Source organism: Melozone crissalis, unplaced genomic scaffold (genome assembly GCF_028551555.1).
Source record: "Melozone crissalis strain CALT ecotype California unplaced genomic scaffold, PUWL_Pcris_2 ptg000006l_1, whole genome shotgun sequence".
NCBI lineage: Eukaryota > Metazoa > Chordata > Aves > Passeriformes > Passerellidae > Melozone > Melozone crissalis.
In genome coordinates this window covers 56,139,974-56,152,374 of record NW_026535784.1, presented here as the reverse complement: position 1 = coordinate 56,152,374, position 12,401 = coordinate 56,139,974, and the positions used below count along the sequence as shown (strand labels likewise).

General features: G+C 46.6%; 1 protein-coding gene across 4 annotated transcripts in view; it reads left to right on the top strand.

Annotated features, from left to right (window-relative positions):
* The first annotated feature begins 7,380 nt into the window (after window positions 1-7,380).
* SLC4A4 (solute carrier family 4 member 4) overlaps window positions 7,381-12,401 on the top strand; it is a 114,988-nt gene continuing 109,967 nt past the window's right edge. The window contains exon 1 of one of the 4 annotated variants that reach the window (XM_054291495.1): window positions 7,381-7,539. The gene's annotated coding sequence lies outside the window, so the exon portion shown is untranslated. The remainder of the gene's footprint in view (window positions 7,540-12,401) is intronic. The other 3 variants (XM_054291487.1, XM_054291510.1, XM_054291502.1) reach the window with 3 other exon arrangements.

Genomic DNA, 12,401 nt, shown 5'->3' with positions numbered 1-12,401 from the left:
TAAAGCACACAGAGTGGGATGTTGACTCAGAGCAGTCATCTCCTGTTGCTACACAAATGTTGAAGTGAACCCTGACTTTATTAGTTTTCAAGGCAGAAGATATTGTTTCTGCACATTTTTATTTCATACAGTGCCTTAATTTCTATTAGTCTTAAGCTGATATGCCGCGGATTTATTTTGCTTGCTGGAAGGCCAGAGAGGCTGAGGCCAGTTGGACATTTCATCTCTTGTATGTAGCAGTTTGGAGACCTTGTGGCTGTTCTTACAGGTCAGTGCTCCTGAAGTTCTACTGCCTGCCCTTCCCAGTGCTTCCAGAGCAGCAGGCACTCCTTGCCCTTCAACTCCTGCTCAACAAATTGCTTCCTTCCTGTAGAGAGGAGCTTGGATGTGGGTTGTTGGCTGCAGCCTTCGCTAGGGACTGCTGCTGGAGGTAACCACAAGAGGTATTTAAATAGGTGGTTTCAGCAACAGGTCTTGTGGGCAGGATTCTCATCTTAACTTCCTGGTGCTGCCTCACATAAAATGCACAGCTCAGTGATACAGGCAAGGTTTTCATACCTACAGGGTATCTATCCAAAGGTTTTCCGGTGGAGTGTGTGGCTTCTGGAAGGTTTCAGCTCAGCTTGCTTGTCCCTTTCCTTGGGAAGAATCCCAAAGATCTGGGGCTATATGCAGGGGGTATTCCTCATCTACCTGCACTTCCAGGAGCTTCTGCAGCAGAAGGCTGCAGAGCTGGAGAGAGCATTGAAAGAGTAGCCAGCTCTCAGGGGTGCTTTTCCCTTATTTTTTTGGCCTTGTTTTGGCTTGGACAACACATTTCTCTGGTTTCACTTTCACTCAGATTTTTTTTTTTTTTTTCCTAGAATGCTTTGCTCTTCAAACAGCCCTTAAGTGGCAAAGCCCTTTTGGAGTTACATGTGCTCTCAGGGAACTGTTGTTTGCTTTAAACTAGACTGTTTCTGCTGGAATTACCTAACAAATAATTTAAAAGTCGTTAAGTCCTCAAAGCTTTATTTATAGAGTACAAATTTCTGGCTAAATGTGACCTGCCAGTGTTTGGTTTTCAATATTTTGTTTAGGAAATGTTGATATAAAAGATGAGAGACAGAACAAGAGATGTGAAAATCCAAAGCTGTGAATGATGCTGCTGTTTAATTATTTGAAAAGAAAAGAAAACATTTCTGATGACCCAGGATAGACAATGGGATAATAAACTGAAGCCCTAGGCAAAGGAAAAAACAAACCCAAAACAACAAAAGTCAAACTTTGTGTGGCATCACAAATTGTGTGCTGAAAAATTATTAGGAGTTGAAAAATGAAATGACAGAAGGGAAAATACAATGTATTATAAGTACCAGATGTTCCTGGGTAGCCTTTTTCTCCATATCAAAAGAGGGCCAGCAGAGGGAAGACATGAAAAGTTAACCAGTGGAAACATATTTTTCACTGGGAATATAGTCTGTATTATCACAACAGGAAAATGGTTAAATGCAAAGAGCTGAGATGAAGTGAGAAAAAGAAGAAACATTGAGAGGAGTATCTGTTGTTTAAATTGGCACAGTGAGGGGAAAATAGTGTTCCAAGAACAGTAACCTAAATGACACTCTAAATCAATTGATGGTAGGTTGTCTGGAGCAGAGCAATATAGATGTCCATGGATTTACTGTGTACTTTCCTGTGGTGGTAGTTTGATAGCTCATTTCCCAAGAATCCATTGTAAGGCACTATCTGAGAAGGCTGCTCAGGTGTGTATATGGCTGGATGAAGTAGAAACATCGGTGATTTATCTGTGATATTACTGATGGTGTTTTTCAGATTTCCTGCAGTTAACATTTGGCTTATGCAAAGCCCTGTGGAGGTGTCCCACATGGCATTTCTTAGCATCAGGAAAAGATGTAGTCTTGAATTCAGAGGATCACGGTGACCTGCTATTCAAGTTGCTTTTTCCTTCAGGATATTAGGTGCTCAAGAGCAGATACTCTATGTTGTAGAGGCAAGGTTTCAATTTTAGAGAAGCAGGCAAGAAGTAGTGTACATCAGGGAAAGCATTTCTAGTCCTGGTGCCTGTCACCATCTGCTTGTGGGATGTTATCTCCAACCAGAGGGTAAGAAGGCTGACTGGGGGGCTCCAGGTTGTAATTTTTGTCTGTACTAGTCATGTTGTTGGACTTGGCCTTCCACTGAGAGTGGGTGAGATTCCTCCTCATCCTTCCAGTCAGTGATAAAATATTAGAAGCCTTCCTGAGCTGGTGCTCAGGAGGTGAGGAGGATCTTGGTGAAGACGCCAGTTAGTTGCACTGTAAGGATTCGGTGCTCAGAAGAATTGGTCTGGGTCACAGTACAGGTGCTCTGCAAAGGGCTGAAGGGCTTGTTGGCCCATCCCTCTGAGCTTTCCTGGTGGCTTTTTTTTGGCACAGGATGCCAATAGCTGAGGAATCAGGAAGAGAAAGAAACTCATCAAAATGACAGCTGGGGACAAACTGGGAGAAGAGGAAATCCTTCTGATGTAAATACTGCTCGTCCCACTGCAGCCCATCCATATCACCCCTGTCAGGTCTGTACCCCATTTTTATGTAAATACAATGAGCCTTGTGCTCAAGGGGTGTGACTTCAGCCTTGGATTTCCCTCCTAGCCTGAGAAGTGAAAGGATCTGTGTCCCTTCTGACTTGCTTTTGCTCTGAAGCAGAGAGCAGATGATGTGTTTGAGAGCCCAGAAGAGCTTCAGTCAGCTGGGCTGCTTCCTAAGCCCTCTCTTCCAGAGAGGGGGAGTATTTGTTGTCCCAGTGTCCCAACAGCTGGAGGTGGTGGAAGTGTGTTTTGGGCCCTACCTTCCAGTGGGTATTGTGGGTGTAGGAACAAACTCGCTTTAATTTAACAAAGCCCTGCGTTTTTGGCTCTGACCCAAGGCTGCTTTGGCCTCGTTCCCTGTAGCACAGAGCAGGACTCAACTCGAGGCAAATGAAATCTGCTTTCTCCCTGGGGCCGGGGCGTTGAGCTGCCCCTATGATCACTGCTGAGGGGACACTGGCAGCTCGCCCCTCGGGGGGGCTGCGTCCGGGGCTGCCTGCGGACCTGGGGGGCACGGGAAGCAGGGGTGCTTCCCAGCAGAGGGCCCTCGAGCAGCACTGCCGGCTCCCTCTCCTGGCCCCAGCAGCTCCGGGGCTCCTGGTAGAGAGGGATGCACAAAGTATGGCAGTTCAGTGTGCTCTCGGAGGAGTTGCTCTTGCTGGAAAGATAAGGGGTGTTTTTTTAGAGAGTGCAGTCTTGGAAGTTGGTAGGAGACTGGCAAGGCTTGCTCACAGGGCTGCAATGCCCAAACCTGTGTTGCTTCCCAGAGGAGTGGAACACAACTTGTGTTTTCTAAGCCCTTGAGGTAAACATACCATGCTTTCAGGAGCTAGCAGAAGTATTGCAAGGCACCAGAAGCAATAGCCCCAGCTGATGAAATCCCCAGGCTCTTGTGCCCTGAATGAAGGAAGTGCTGTGACCTGGGTGGGTCTCCAAGTGCTTCAGGATGGCTCATTGCTCTCAAGCAGACATGGTGCATTATTAATGAAAGGCACATCAAGCACTTCACAAAAACCCCCTTAACCCTCCGGTGTTCTGCTCGGTCTTACCGCAATTTAATGTTTTTCAGCACCTCCTGTTTCTGCCTCTTCTAAATGAGTGAGCCAGGGCAGGGAAGTCAGTGGGAATTTGGCAGATTTTCTTCCAAGGGCCCTGCAGTGGTTTCCCAGGGAATGGGCAGGCAGGGCTGAGCAGGTACTCTTAGAGAGCCAGCACCCCAGTGCATGTTGTTTTCACTGCTAACTGAGGCAGCACTGTTAGAAAAGCTTCCAAAAGCAATGGGTTTGCTCACCTTACACCTTTACTAGTCAGTTGTCAGGGAGTGCTTGCTGAGATGCCATGTTCTGTCTAGATTTCTTGGGAAGTGGATGGAAAGGACAGACAAGTCCTGCTTCTTGGTGACTCGAATGCAAATGTGGGAGCTACAGAGTTGCTTTTTGTGGTTCCCTTGGAAATCAGTGCTAATTCAGCTGTAATACTAAGGAATGCAGTGCAGGAATTTGTTGAGTTCAGCAGCTAAAAGGCTGTAGTACCCATGTCTATGTAAAACAGACCAAAAAACCCCTGAAACCTCAAGGTCACAAGGAATAGCTGTGATGGAGGATTGAGTCCTGAAAACATGTGTGAGGGATTTTGTTGGTGTACATAGGATTTGCTGTGTGCACAGGTGTGTTCAGGGTGAGCCGCTTTTGTCATGATGACTTGGCACTGACGTTTGTCAGCCAAGGAAAAATGCTGAGAGCCTCTGTGATAAGTGTGGCTGCGGTCTCTCTGCACCTAGATCCTTCCATTGCAATCTTTATCCTCTGAAACTTCCTGACTTAGGTTGAATTACTTGTGACTTAATCCAATGCAAATATTTTATCACTGGGTAGTGTGCACAAACCCCTGGAAGTGCAGGAGCTGCCAGTTTCCATCTCATTCAGCATCACCTCTGACTGACAATGCTGTGGTCAGCATGAGCGGCTTCCGAGGAATCTACCAGAAATGCTGCAAGATGTATTTATGGAATAACCTGCCCACAGGGAAAGTTTTACCCTAGCAGTTGCACCGAGCATGCGCACGTATATGTTCTCTAATCTTTACCATCAGAACTTTGCCTGTTCTCATTATCCATACACATATCACACACTGTCAATGACAGTGATACCTTGCGTGACCTCCCTGGAAAACGAGTTCCTGAGTTAGCTGAGGGAGGAAAATGTGTGTGTGCTGGATGAGAGGGCAGATCAGAAATTGCTGTAGAGCAGCAGGCATTTGGGTGAAGGTGCTGTCCTGTCCCATGCCCTGTTGAGGCATTGCCTTGGTCAGGATGTCGGCAAAGGCTGTCAGCAGAGCTTTTCCTCACCAAAGCTTTGTGAGCGGGACTGAAGCCAGCGGGCTCGGAAGGCAGGTTCAAACAGTCAGCCAAAGTCTTCCCAAATCCAGCTGCTTCTCTGTGGCCTGTGCAGGGAGGGCAGAGCTAGCAGGCTGCTGTGCTGAGTGACGAGCTCCTCTCTGTTATGAAATGGAGCAGAGAAAAATCCTGGAGACGACTGAGGAGGTTTGGCAAGGGGACGTGAGAGCCAAGGGCTGAGGGCAGTGCCAGAATGTACACACATACAGACGCTGCACAAGCCCACTCTAGCCAGCGGGACTTACTGTGTCAGTCACCATGACAGACAGGGTTATTAGTGCACTTTATGGGTGTTTCTCTGCACAGAGAACGTACTCCTTTTTAAACTTGGTCAAAACAACTGCCTGGCTCTTGATTTAAGGACTTCTGGAAATGGATCCCGTAGCGTTTTAGATGATTAAATGCAGCAGTGTGATATTTAAAGACTGACTTGGAATCAGGCATCCTGATAAAAAACCTTTTTTTTTTAGCCAGAAAATTGAATGCACAGGTTTAAAATGACAGTATTTGAAGTTACAGTGAATTGTCAGGAACTGGAATTGGTACAGTTAATTAGGTTTGTTTCTGAAACAGCGAGCTAAGAGCCAGCTGCTGAGAAGCATGAGGTGCTTTCATTGAGGGATCATAATGCTTGGAGGGATCCCAAAACCCCCATGAGTTATCTAAGTGGCAAAAAACAACAGCAATTTTCTCTAGTAGCTAATGTGTCTTTTCTTCAGGAGCTCCCTAGTTTATTTAAACGGAAGTGAAGTGAAGGTACGGACTAACTGGCACATCATTAGGGATTTAGGGCATGGAGACAGCAGTCTTGCTTTGGAGCCTTTGGAATAGGGAAGATGTACAGTTATTTGGGTTAGGACTTGAGCACGCAAAACTTCTCAACTGATGTGGTGCTCTGCTTCTGTTAACACAGGAACTGTCATTAATTGAAATGAAATACAGTTGTAAGTGATGGAAGGCACCACTGTGCCCATTGGAAACTCACTGGCTGTTGAAAAACTGGTTCTTAAAAAACTGACTTTATTAAAGCGAACAGAGGAGCCCAAGCCCTGACCCATTCATGTGCAGACTGTGGCTCTGAGATCTTCCAGGAAAACATGGAACAGCATGAGGGGACAGTGACTTAAAGCCAATCTTCTGTTCTCAGTGTCTGGGGACAGCACAGGGGTGGCAGCAGCAGAAAGGAGAGGAGGAATTTGGCAGGGAGATCCTTCTGCAGCGCTCTCCCTCTGCTCTGCAAGTGCTGTGGTTTCTGTTGCTGCTGCTTTTTCTGCCCAGCCAATGGATTGCGTATTATTCCCTAGTACAGAGTTTGGATGGGTGACAAAGGTGGAGCTTGGTAGCTGAGGAGCAGCTGAAGGGGCAGTTGCTGTGTGGTAATCATAAACCTTGCTGAAGAAGGGGAGTTTTCCCCCTATGGAGCTACAATGGCCTCCTTTGTTCCCCTGGGAGACTGTGTACTTCCCATGATGGATTGCTGTTCTGCCATGTTCTTTGTGAGCCTTTTGCAGAGCTCCATGGTTTAAAAATATTTCATGGATCTCATCACCTTGGCCTGGACAGTCAAGCTGAGTGCAGGAGCTACAGCTGACTGAACAAGATGAGGGATATTGGCACTGCTTCTCTTGTCCAACAGCAGTCTGGAGGGAACCTATGAAAGGGTGATGAGTGTCCATGGAAGTGTCTGTGTAGGAGAGAGAGGAGGAAGTAGGACTGGGCTGGCAAGCAAGGTGAACCTTGTGATGCTCGAAGTTAAGGAGAAGCAACACATAAGGTACTATTTCCGTGGAAAATTAAAATGAACTGACTAAATTATGGTTTCTATATTTTTCTGGGTTGGTTGTTGTTCTTGTTGGGTTTTTAATGTTTTTGAGGTTTTTGTTTGGTTGGATTCTGTTTGCTTGGGTTTTTTCCAGTGCTACCTGCTTTTGGCCCGGAAGCGCCGTGGGTCGTGCGTTTCCAGCGGCAGGGAACCTGCCCTGGGCGTGCGACAGGAGCCGTGGGCAGCCCGCGGCAGTATCGCGGCTGTGCCCCCAGGGAGAGCATCCCCCTGCTCGGGGGCCTGGCATCTCCCGGCCTGAGGCACAGGGTGCCCACTGCCAGCCCCACTCGCAGCCGGCGGGGGTTCCCGCTGCCGCCCCTGCCCTCCGCTTCCAGCCGTGGAAGCGCGCACCTGCCCCGGCGCGGCTCGGGGCGGGGAAGCGCAGCCCCGGCCCTCAGACTCCTCCTCCGGGCTCCCCGCCCCGGGCCCCGTGACGCCGAGCGGCGGCCGGGGATGGGATGGGACGGGACGGGCCGGGATGGGAGCGGGTGAGGGGACGGCCGAGCCCGCCGGCGGCTTTAAATGCGGGCCCGGGCCGGTGCCGCCAGCACAGCCGCGCCGCTCGCTCGGACTGCCGCGGGCGCTCACCGACACGGACACGGGCACAGACACAGAGGGGCAGGTGTAGGGCCCCCGCCATGCCCCATTGAGCCCGCCCGCAGCCCGTCCGCAGCGCCCGCCCGCCACCCCGGCTGCCCCGCAGCCGCCGCCCGCCGCCAAGCTGGAGGAACGCCGCAAGCCCGAGCCCCGGAGGTGAGTGACCGGGAGCGGGGGTGGAAACGCCGGGCTGCGTTTCTCCGTCCTCGGTGTCTTTTTCGGTGCCTAGCTCTGCTGGAGCCAACTTTTAAAACGCTTCATGGTGTTTGAAAACTTTCTTTACCGTTACAGTTCATCTTCAGTGAGTTGTTAGCAGCCACTGAATAGGCAGCCTCGTCTTTCCTGGGTTTCCAGTTATCCACCTGGTGTATGGTTGTATGGAGTGTTTTATTATCCAAGACCTGTTTGTTTGCCCTTTCTGTGCTTCCTGTGAAGCGCTGCCATCCATAGCGAGAGCACACGAGGAAATGAGGATTTAACCATCTTGAGGCTTGTTCCTTTTTTCTGTACGGCGTTAGTTACTAACAGATTTTTCTTCTGTTCCGAGTGCATCCCTTTAGCCCTCGCGTTCAGGAGGAACACTCGGATGTGCAGGGAGCTCCCACGACATGATGGAAAAAGGCACCGGGCTCTCACAGGAGAGCGGGGCTCGGGATGCGTGGCGGCAGCTCCGTGGAGTCGTTCCGCAAAGCTGCTCCTGTTAAAGTTGGGCGCGTAAGGAGCAAGGTCGGGCCCTGGGGCAGATCCGAGCAGTAGCAGCTCCCCTGGGGAACTGCTCCATGTGCTATATATAGGTACTTGCTCCTTTTGTGTCAGAGGTGCATCTGAACTTGACTCTGTGCGTGTGCTCCCAGCTGCTTAGGGACTTTGTTCTGGTTGTTCCCATAATGTACATACTTTCTGTTTAAAAAAACAAAAACAACATAAAAACCCACCCACCCAACCAAAAAAAAAACCCACCCAAAAACCGAACGACAAAAGCTTCACTAGTTGGATTTAAAAAAGTGTGCCAAGCTGTATATATTGTGTGTGGGACAGAATATGTTGCTAAGTGTTGGTGTGATAGACTGCAGGAATACACCTAGTTCTTATTCTGGTTGAGATCAGTAGGAAATTGTACAGAGGCCCCCTGACCAAAGCAACCTTCAGGCTCCGAAACCCCAGCAACTATTGAATGAGAGACTTCATTTTGTTCTCACAATCTCCGGTCCTGTGCCAAGTAATTAAATGGGACTGTTTGCATCTGTGCTTGCTCAGAGCATGGTACATAAGCTGATCTGTCCTAGTCCTTTCCTGGACTGCCATTCCAGGCTCAGAGAGTTTTTCTGGTGACATCGGGATTAGGTGATGGAAGAGTTAATTTTGCAAAGCCTGGTTTCAGCTGGTGATTTTAGCTCTCATCAACTTCACCTGCTGCTGAGGGTCAGTGGGATTGGAAGGGCAAATGCAAGTGCAATCTGCAGGGATGCTTCTTCAGCTTCCTAGGAAGGAAGCACAGACTTTGAAGTTCCAAATAAACTAGGAGGATTTGTTTGTAACTTACCCTTTGCTTTTGCTGAGCTCAGGGTAAGTTAATTTTGCATTTTTAAAAGCAGCTGCTGGACTTAAGGGACCTGCATTCCCGAGATTTCAAGGGACTGGCAACTGTAGACTGCTGACCTCGGATGAGTAGGGAGCAAGGTATGGTGGTGGGGTGAGAAGGAATTATGGATTTTTTTTCTCCTTTTCTTTCGTTTTCCAGCTGTGGGGAGGAGAGATGAAACTTTCATTTATGTGCACAGGGCATTCCTGGCAAGGTAACACCCTGCACTCATCCGGTTTGCTCCCAGCAAGGTCTGGCAGGATTTTCTGCAGCTCAGAACTGTGCAGGTTTTTCCCTTTAACTTCCATGTTACAATTTTAGATCTTGAAACTTCTCTGCAGCCAGAAAACAGCCTCATGTACTGGTGCTGTCTTGTGGTATCACTTGCAGCAGGTTTTTAAGAGGAGCTTTTAAAATGTGTTGAGTGTAAGGTAAATGCTTCGGTTACCGATGTCTTAAGCTGATAAGAAAAGGTTGAATTTATGCACAAAGTGCAGTTCAAAGAAAAACATCCCTGTGAGAAGGAAAAATCTGTAACTCCTTTTGATTTCAGATCTACCTGCTTATCAGACAGGGTGGAGGAGCTGAGTGTGTCTCTGGCTGAAGGTTTTCTAATGCTGCCACCCTGGACAGCTGTAAATAATAAGCTGGAAGGGGTTTTGGGCAAGGTTGGGAAGGAAAATTGCTGCGTGAGAGGCTAAAGAAAAAAACCTGTTCTTATTTTTCTGCCAGTAAGTGTGCGAACAGCTATTTGCAGTCGGGGATGCTGCCTCGCCAGAAGGATGCAGTCATAAAGGGAAAGGTGTTGTTTTGAGAAAGGAAAATCTGGGGGAAATGTGCTGTTTTGGGAGGTGGGTGCCCAAAAATGGGCCTTGTGGTTTCAGCAAGTGGTGCTCCTGTGTGTGTACATGCCATCCGTTAGTGCAGATTTGCTGGTAAACCAGTTTCTCTTCTTTAATTTAATTTTTTGGATTTTATGCCATGACGTTGTTATACACATCCATATCAAAATAGCATGGCTTTTACTGGTGTGCCCCCAAGTTCCTCCCCTGGGCTGGGAGAAGCAGAGGGCTTGGAAGGAGGGTTTGGGGGTGCTTTGCTGACAGCGATGGTGCCGCTGGGTCCTGCTGAGATGCCTTCATGGCCCCACTGCGAGAGCATCCTTGTCACGCTCCAGAGACCCACCTCACACAAATCTGCTGTGTGCATTAGGTTCAGAATTTGAACTCTTGCTTTGAGCAAATTAAAAGGGTACTGGTAACTCCTCCTTGTTCCAAGTCAATTAGCTGCTTCCGGCTTCAAATCCACTTAGAAGGCTCACAAGAGGGGAGAGTGCTCTTTGAAAACCCAGTAATAGTAGTTTATGGTTAATATTGATAAAGGAGTGCGTGTCTGTGTCATTGTGCTGCATCTGGTGGAAGGAAAGCTCCTCTTTTGTGCTCCCTCAAAACATAAGGGCTTGGATGGGGAGGCAGAGGTCTTTCTCTTAGCTCACACTGCCTGGCTTGAAATGGAGATACAGCTATAAAATGGTCAAGGTTGCAGTGGATTCCCACAACCACTCAAAGTAAGGTTTCTGCCTCCCTGCCCTTGAACTTTGAGTCGCTGTAGCATCTCGTTTCTCCTGAGTTTGCTCAAGATTGTGCGCAGTTTGTGGCAGGAATGATTTTTATTGCTGTTAGACAGTGTCAAAGACAATGACTGCACCCATAACTGGGTGATAAAACAGTGCGTAGCATAAGTGAAAAGCTGCAGAGCTCTTGCTTTTCAATGGCTTAATTACATTAACTGAAGAGATAAAAATGTCTTTGAATTACATACACAATTATGAGTCTTTCACATAAGGAACATATTTGAACTTGCCATAGGGACTGGCAGTGCAGTAAGGCTGCATGGAGATTTATGAGAAATTTGAAAATCAGAGAAAGCTCCATCTCAGTTCTTGGCGTTCAGTTTGATTTGGAACAGTGGATTTCTGTCCAAATTCAGTAGGCATGTAGAGCCATGCTGTTGGAGTATGGCTGAGCCTTCTGAGCACAGCAGAGGAGGTTGCAGACAGCCCTGAATTTTTATCTGAATTTTCTCACCAGAAAAACCAGAAGAGTTGATTCCATGTCACCGATATCAGAATTCTTTGAATCTGCAGCACAAATGAACTTTGAGCCTCTGCATTCCAGAAACCATGTGCTATTAGGAAAGTTCATTCTGCTGCCAAAGTAAAACAGAGACTGAGGGGTGGATTTGAAATAGCTTTATTATTTATATATATAAATACGTATGGAGAGAGAGAGAGAATATGGCTGATCTATATATTTTCTACTCCTAAGGAAATTCTTTTAGTGGGGGAAGAGAATTTTCCAAGTATTTCAAATTCTAGCTGTTTTATATAACTGCCTTTATAGGGGAACAGGATCATATTCCTGTTTTGCTAACATATAATAAATACTTGCTAAATACTCTGTATTAATTCTGTCTTGAAAGAAGCCTTAATTTTCCTTTCATAAGTATTGATCCATACTTCTGGTATCCCAAAGTGAGTTAAGAACTTGGTGGTGGGAATTGTTCCATGACTTCTTTTAAGACTGAGGATTACTCAAATCACTTCATTCTGTTATTAATGGTGACTATAAAAGCTATTTCATATTATTCAAAATATAGTTAGTAATATAATATTATTAATAATAAAATTGCATATAATCTATAAATAATACAGAGCTATGGTACCTCTGTTTTTGACCTTGTTGAGGTGACTGCTGCTCATCTGTGAAGTTGCTGATATTTGATGTGATTGTTCCCCAGGGGAGATTGAATTTTACTTTCTTTTGAAAGTTATTACAATGAGCTGGTATTATGCAAGAAGTCCTGGTGGTTTGCATGTCCAACTAATTTTTAGCTTTTTTCACATAGGAGTTTTTCCTGTGGTGTGTTCTGTCTTTTTCTGCTACTTTTTCTGAGCGAAACATGCAAACACTTGGATTTTGATGACTGTGCAGATGTGTAATCTGATGGCAAAGATGGCAACTGAAGTCTTGCGTGCCAACTACTCATCTTTACTAAAATTTTTCAGTTTTCTCTATTTTGTACAGTAGGTGCAGAAACAGAACTTGTGTCTCTTTTTCAATGGTGTGTGCAACTTGAATATTATGGTGTTTTCCTCCTAAGTTTTTTTAATAAGTTTTTGCTTCATTTTAATCACATCTTGAAGGTTTACTGACCTCATTTAAACTCTCAACCTTGAACAGAAGGTTGCAAAAGTTAATTGCTTTTATTGTACCTGTAGTGGCTGTATAACTCTTCAGACACATTGTCAGCCCTTCAATGTAAGCGTAAAGGTCTTTTCATCAAGGCTGCTAAATATGAGGTTAATAAGAATGAAGCTGGGAAATAGTTGCTCACTAGCTCAATGAAAAGTGGCATTTGAGCACATCAAACCTTG